Raw genomic sequence first — 8,033 nt, forward strand, 5'->3', positions numbered from 1 at the left:
ATATCAAAGAAATTACCACCTATATTTTCTCCTAGGATTTTTATGGCTGCAGGTCTCACATTTAGGTCTTCAAACCATTTTAGTTTATTTCTGTGTATAAGAAGGTGGCCCATTTCATTCTTTCACACGTCGAGGACCAGTTTTCCAGTACCGTTTGAAAACATTGTCTGTTTCCCATTGCATATGCTTTTCTCCTTTGTCCTAGACTAATTGACCATATAAGGGTGGGTTTATTTCTGTGTTCTGTTTTGTTCCATTGATCTCATGTCTGTTTTTATGCCATTGCCATACTGTTTTGAGCACTATAGTTCTGTATCATATCTTGAAAACTGAGATTGTAGTATCTCTAGTTTTGTTCAAGATTGCATTGGCTTCTTGGGGTCATTTGTGGTTCTACAAACTTTAGTATGCAAGTTCTGTGAAAAATGTTGTTGGCATGTTGATCGGGATTGCACTGAATCTGTAGATTGCTTTGGGTATTATAGATACTTTAACAGTGTTTTTCCAATTCATGAGCATGGAGTATCTTTGCATTTGTTCATGTTGTCTTTGGTTTCTTCAGGGTCTTACAGTTTTCAGAGAATAGGTCTTTCACCTCAATTAAACTTATTCCTAGGCATTTTATTCTTTGGTGCAAGTCAACACTATTTGAGTGCCTACCATGTGCCCAATGGTATTTTAAAGTCTAGAAATGCAGAAATTTAGGTGCTAGGAATTACAGCACTGCTTTAAGGCAACAAAACTGTCCCTCATGGGATTTATATCTTAATGGATGATAAAAAAAAAAATCACCATAGTGTTAAGATATGATAGGGGTTATGAAGGTACAGCATAGACCAGGAATAGAGTGTCAGGAGAAAAAATGAGAAGAACAAACCGAGGCCAAGAGCCATGTGACTATCTGGGGGTAGAAATTTCCATGCAGAAGAAATAGCAAGTGGGATGGGAGCTTGTTGGCCATATCTCTGGACAAGGCTTCTCAGACCAGAAGCACCAGCATCACCTGGGAATGTCACAGAAATGCAGACTCTCAGGCTACACATGTTCCTGCCCACAACCCCCTCCGCATAAGGAACTCCAGGGGTGGACCTAGCAAGAAAGGCTTTAACAAGCCTTTCAGGTAATGTGAGCTTAAAGTTTGAGAACCCTGTGGTTCTCATGACATGGCTGGAGCAGAGTTATTGAAGGGAATAGTTACTCTCTTTTTCTGCTCCTCCCCTGCAGAAAAAATAAATAAATAAATAAATAAATAAGTAAATCCTTTATTTCCTTTTTCTTTACAGTGCAAAACATCCCCCAAATCCCCTCCACCTGCTCCTCTGGGCCTTTGTCTCTGTGGCATGCATTTCTGGGGAATCCCTCCTTCTCCCTCTCTGGAGCCTGCCTGCCTTTCATGAGCTAGTTCAAACATCACTCCTCAGGTGGGAGTTCCTTGATCCCACCAACAGCTGTCATTGCTCCCCACTCTGTGATCCCATAGTACTGTATCTGTCCTTTTTTACGATCACAACCGACTGCTGGGTATTAATAGCTTTTTGTGGCTGTCCTATCTTTGGTATTCCAGGAAGAAAGTTGTTTTACAAGCAAATTGAGAGTAAGGTGCTAGATCTTACTCTTCTTTTATATTCTCCCAGTGCCCAGATAGTATTTGGGAGATTTGGTAAAAGTTTAGAAGGATGTGAGGGAAGGGCGGGAGAAGGCAGGCAAGGGAGGAAATGAATACATTAGGAATCAAACTTCTGACATTTGCAGGCAGTTTCACCAGACTAGATTTCATAAAAATAAAGATGGTAGTGAGAACTAGAGGCCATTTGCCCCTCAGGCCTGCAGGGAGGATGTGGGGAATATTGAAAGCTACCAGCTGTATGTACCTATGTGCGATCTATCCCACCCTCTTGTCACTTTCTCCCTGCTCAATGCATTTCATGTATCACTCCAATGATTACCCAATTTTGGTCTCAGATACTTTCCTTCTCATGCTCTTCGGACTGCTTTGAACAGTATTGTACCTCATTATGGGCCCAACAACTGGTAGGTCAGTTCTTTCTAAAAAAGGGAACCTTGTAAGAAAAAGATGGATGGTAAAGTGGAATTATTACCAATTCAACCATCTCCCCCCAAATTTAGTACTTCTAAGCCAACTAATATAAAGATGCAAAATCTGTATTCGCAATCTCATTTCTAGAACAGCAAGATACCTAAAAGGACTTGAGAATGGAAAATATTTAACCAAGGTTTTTATATTTACACATACTGCTTGCTTATAGATTATTCACAGCTTCTGGTAAAAAAAAAATACGTCTTTAAATATTACTCATAAGATTGTTCTCTTCATTCATAGTGTAATGGAAGCCAGTTTTTCACATCACCCAACCTGAAAATGTTAACTTCAAAAAAAGAGAAACGGCCAAAGTGGGGCCCATGAAAATCGTACACCCTAAAGGGTGAGACCTGTAAACTCTCATTAACTACTATGACCATTAAAGGACAACATGGTCCTTGTTTCTTAGTTCAAGTGGCAAGTCATAGCTCCCAAACTTTGTGGAACACCTTATATACTTAACCAGTTGTTTTATTTATTTTTATTTTTATCTATTTTTTTAAAAGATTTTATTTATTTGACAGAGAGAGATCACAAGCAGGCAGAGAGGCAGGCAGAGAGAGAGAGGAGGAAGCAGGCTCCCTACCAAGCAGAGAGCCCAATGTGGGGCTTGATCCCAGCACCCTGGGACCATGACCGGACCCGAAAGCAGAGGCTTTAACCCACTGAGCCACCCAGGCGCCCCATTAACCAATTGTTTTAAATCCGATTCTGCGAAGCTTCTGAGGATGCCCATATAATACTTTGACTAAGGCTTGGATGCCTGCCTTTTTTTGCCACTAACAGAAGCAAATGGTTTTCCATGTTTATTTTCCAGAACATCACTTGCCTTCTTCCAAAGCTCTCAGAATGCTCTCCTGTAGCACTTACCAATTTACAATGTCATTGTTTAATTGTGTTTTCTTCCTGACTAACATGTATATTCACTGGAAATAAAGAACCTCATCCACTTCAAGTTCAATCTCTACTCAAACTAATACCTGTTTTATTATTGTTATCTTTCCACCCACAGAAGTTGAGCCACACTAAGTTGCCAATATTAAATGTTTTCTCTAAAATAACAGCAGTTTCATATGCTTCAACCTCATAAAAGCTTTAACTAACTGAAAAATGACTTTTTTTTTCATGCTGTGGAAATACTAGCTGTTTACATGCAGATTTTCCATTGAAGTACCAAGATGTATCAAGTTTACAGTGTATTGCCAGAGCTTCTCGAGCTTTAATGTGCAAAGGAATCACCAGAGGATCTTGTTAACATGCAGATTCTGCTTCAGGAGGGTTGGGGGTAGGACCTGACATTCTGCATTTTTAACAAGCTCCCAGGTGGGGCTGATGCTGTGGTTCATGGGTCACCCTTGGAATAACAAGTGTTTGGACTGCAGGATGAGGAGTCAAGATGTAAAACCTAGATCTGCCACCAGCGATTTGACTTTGTCACTTAATCTTTCTAGGCCTTACTTTCTGTAGGGTCCAGGGGTTCAAGTAGGTGGTCTATTACTTCCAAGTCTAATGTGGATGACCTGCGAAGGTCATGTTTACCTAAGTGATTAGAGAGTTCATACAGCACAGGGGTCAGGAGCACCAGCTCCAGCCTCAAATCGCCTGGGGTAGCATCCCAGCTTTTTCACTTACCCTATGACCTTTGAGAGTTAATCTCTCTGTGCTTCAGTTTCCCCCATCTGTAAAATTGAACTAATACTAAATGTATATACGTAAAGTGCTGAGGACAGACCCTGAGACAGACACATAAACTCCAACATAAGCTATTTTCAACACTAATATTCTCTGCAGTTTAATTTCTAAGAAGCATTCCTAAGGGAATTATCTGAAGTGTGGGCAAAGACTTAAAGTAGATGGATAGATGTTTATCACCAATTTTATAAAAATGTGGAACACTACATCTAGGTTCAACAAGAAGGGTTACTTATATATTATGAAATCTGTGCCCATTATAAATGCCTACTATATTAGTGCTCAAGATACAATATGAAATGTTAAGAAAACCAGACACAAAACTGCATTAACAGCTTATGTTCATGATTCCTTACAAATGATATGGTTAGCTATCTGGTGGGGGGAAATGCTCTAAAATATTAAGTGATTATTATGACCAAGAGACAGCATTAGGGGGTCTTGTTTTCTTCCTACATTATTTACTAATTCTACATGAGGAATGAACAACTTTTGTATTCAGAGAAATTTTTAAAATGTGTAAACCCCATGGTATCCCCCCCTCCAAAAGTCAACACTATTGCAAGGATTTCAGCTTCTGTTATGCCAAGTGTTCCAGAAGCATTGCAAATATGAATCAGAAGCCAGTAATTTAATAATACAGCACTCAATACCAAACTAATGACTGAAAAGAAAAACAAACGCGCTCAATTTTTTAGTTCTGAGCAAAATTTGAGATTGAGTATTCTAACGAAGCATTAAATGGCCAAAGTGGCTGCCTTGCTATGTGTCCCATAGATACCAAGGAAACTAGAAAACACAGGAGCAGGGTTTATGACTTTGCAGGTTGGCAAAATAGCAGGCACAACCAGCATCATGCTGTTGTGTTGTTTAAGTAGATTTTCAAATAGAAATTCTGTGGTTGCCATACCACACTACAAATAAATTTGTATTTCGATCTTTTTTCATTCGAAAGTTAATACAATGAGTCAGGACATGCATTTGAAATGACTAGAGGGAGACTCCATTATGCTTATAGTCTGTTCCTCTATTACATATATTTTTCCGAGACTGAGCTAACCCATTATGTCTTGAAGAAAGTCCAGAAAAATATTTGCTAGCAGTTTCCTACACCATCAATTTCTTTTTAAAGCTACCGTAGCAGTGATAATCAGAACCTAGTCCAGGTTGAACATTAAAGGTTATTTCATCTTGTCTCTGTGGGGCATGTGTTGAAAGGAAAGTTTGTCTGCATAAATTTTCTGTTGCTACTCCACTGTCTGATAAAACTCCACATCCCTAATTTTTATTTGACTTCTCAGTACTTTGAACTTCTCACTTTTTGAGTAGATTTCACCTCTGATCTATGAATGCGTGATTATCTCCCTCACCAGGAACTTCAACCTGGAAACTAGAAAAAGAACTGAATAAAACCACTTTTCAATCACCTGCAAATCATTTTTCTTTGCCCCTCTCTCATACATTCTAGAACCTTGACTAAAGAGACCTCTGCCTTTAAACACAGGCTTTTGCTTAAAGAATATTGCAAAAGAATATTGCAAAAGATTAGCTTTGCAGCTAACTTTGTGGCTGATTGTCCTGTAACTCTGGATAAGTCTGTCACCCAGAAAAAAAAAAAAAAAAGATATAACAGATCTCAAACATTTTCTCATCCTTTAATTTTGTGTATGTTTTGTAATATAATATAGGATAATAAATAGAACTGTAGATAACTCAAATGCTGGAGTCCACTTTACCTGTTGGGGTATGTTCCAAGGCCCCCAGTGAGGCCTGGAACTACAGATAGCACTGAACCCATTATATATATGCATACCGTGATAAATTTCGATATATGTTAGGCACAATAAGAGGTGAACAATAACAGAACAATTATATATATAGTATATTATGACAAGTTAGGTGAGTGTGGTCTCTCAAAATGTTGTGTACTGTACTCCCTCTTCTTGTGATGTGAGATGACATCCCTACGTGATACCTTGAAGTGGGGTTTACCTAGGCATTGTGAAGGCAGCATTAGAATATTACTGATTTATCTGATAATTTGGTGGGAGGATTATCTGCTTCAAGACCAGATGACTGCAGGTAACTGGAATCATGGAGAAGGGTCGGAGCAGGGCAGAAGGGATGGGGGGAGGGCTACTGTATGTAGAAACCAGGAGTACTCACAACAGTCAATCATGGAGCTTTGAAAATGGAAGGTGGCGATCTCAAAGTTCCATTAAGTCAGCCAACAACAGCCTATACAGAGACCAGTATTCACTTATCAAATTCTCATTGAGCACCTATATGTCCCAAGTTCCAGTGTTAAGAATATAAAGGACTAGAAATTAGGAAGGCAAAGCACTTATTCTTGTGAAGCCCATATTTTCATAAGGGAGATAGATAATATATAAGTGAACAAACAGTAACAATTAGATTCGTACAGTGGGTATGATGTAAAATGCTGTGACTTTCATTTCGAATGTTTGTCTATGCACCTAGCATAGTGCTAAGTATTCCACAAGAAATGTGGTTCGTGCTTTCAGTGAGTTTGTGCTGAAGTCCAGGTGGCAGACATTAATTAGAACTGTAATTGTTATAAAGGAGAAGTAGCACAGAGTGCTACTTACTCAGGAAAAACTATTAAGGCAGAGAGGTCTTTCTGAGGATGTTGTTCAAGGCAGGACTTTGAATGATGCCGATTTCCTAGAAGCAGCTATTCTAGCAAATGGCAGCTGGTGAGAAATGTGCTGTCTCCAAGTAGGGGATAAGGAACAAGGGGTATGTTATGCTTCTTCTGATCACAGATTATTTTTAACCAGTTTTAAAGGAAAATCTAGCCTGATAGGTTACTGTCGAGTACCTGAGACTTTACAAAGTACTTTCTCATGAACTCTCTCAGGTGTTCCTCACCTACAGTAACTTACAAGGAAGTGCTTTAAATTCTGCTGTAAATAAAGCAAGACATGAGCCTTTCCTAAACTCGGTTTCTAAACTATAGAACTGGATGTGATTCTCCCATTATAGGGTACACCTGAGATTGTGAATGGTACTCAGTAGAGCTCTTTGCCTGGTACACAGAATTTTCTGAATATTAGCTATTGACTTTAAAAGGCAGCTGAACTGCTGTGAGTTTGCTACAGTGCTGCAGAGGGAAGGCTGGAAGGAAGACAAAAGGAACAAGATGTGATCAGCATGTGAGGTTACCAAAGGCAACACTCCCACCTGAGGAAATCAGACCCAAATGCCAAGAGACTCGATAGGCAGAGAACAGATGGCTATGGGAGAACCTTGTTTAGGAGGAAATGCACCTCCCATTCAATATGCTTCAAACACAAGAATCTTCAAAACGGGGTGGAAAAAATATCACTGCTATTTTTTTTCTTTTGTCTATTTTGTATCCATTTTTTTGAGAGAACCATATTCAGGGATATTAATCCTTTGTTAAAGTCTGTCATGTATATGATATAATTTGTCTTTTGACTTTTTCTGTCAGGCAAAAGACAATATAAACAATTTTAATGGTTATAAAGTCAACTTTACCTTAATTCTTCCTCCTTTGTTGCAGTTTTGGATATATCTTGTTTAAAATGTCAAGTAGCTCTTCCACTCAATTATACAATGTTTTTTTTTTTTTTTTTTTTTTTTCCCCCCTTCTGGCTTTGCTGTCTTTGGACCTTACATGGAATTTTCTTTGTACCTGGTGTGAGGAGGAACATTATTTTATCCTAGAGGGCCTTTTACAGAAATGGGCAGACAAAGAGCCAACATACACAAAAAGGTATAGTTCATTCCCAGAGAAATGCAAATTAAAGCAACAAAAAGCTATTTTTCAAATAGAAGATTGATCATTTTTCAATTTTTTGGAGTTTCACTGATGTTGATGAGGCTGTAGAAAAAACCAACTCACAGGGATAATGGAAATGTGAAATTGCTACTAACTCCTCAGAAAATAACCCCGCAGAATCTAGTAAGAGTTCTGATTCTTGCACCTTTGCATAAATCAATCTTACTCATAGAAATCATCTGTCCAAAAAGTTAGCATGTGTAAGGGCCTGGTTAGCCAGAGGGAGCCATTTCATTGCAAGCTTGGATTGACCCTGCCCCTCCCGGAGGAATTTACTTGCAAACCCCGGATATAGGGGCGGGCCAGGCTGGATGGAGACATCCAATCAGTGGGGTGCGCATATATTTGCTATGGTGAATTGGAATTCAATTGGCCACCTGTATTGCTGCCCGAGCATGACTGTGCAGGTTTCCT

The sequence above is a fragment of the Meles meles genome, unplaced genomic scaffold (assembly GCF_922984935.1).
Source record: "Meles meles unplaced genomic scaffold, mMelMel3.1 paternal haplotype, whole genome shotgun sequence".
NCBI lineage: Eukaryota > Metazoa > Chordata > Mammalia > Carnivora > Mustelidae > Meles > Meles meles.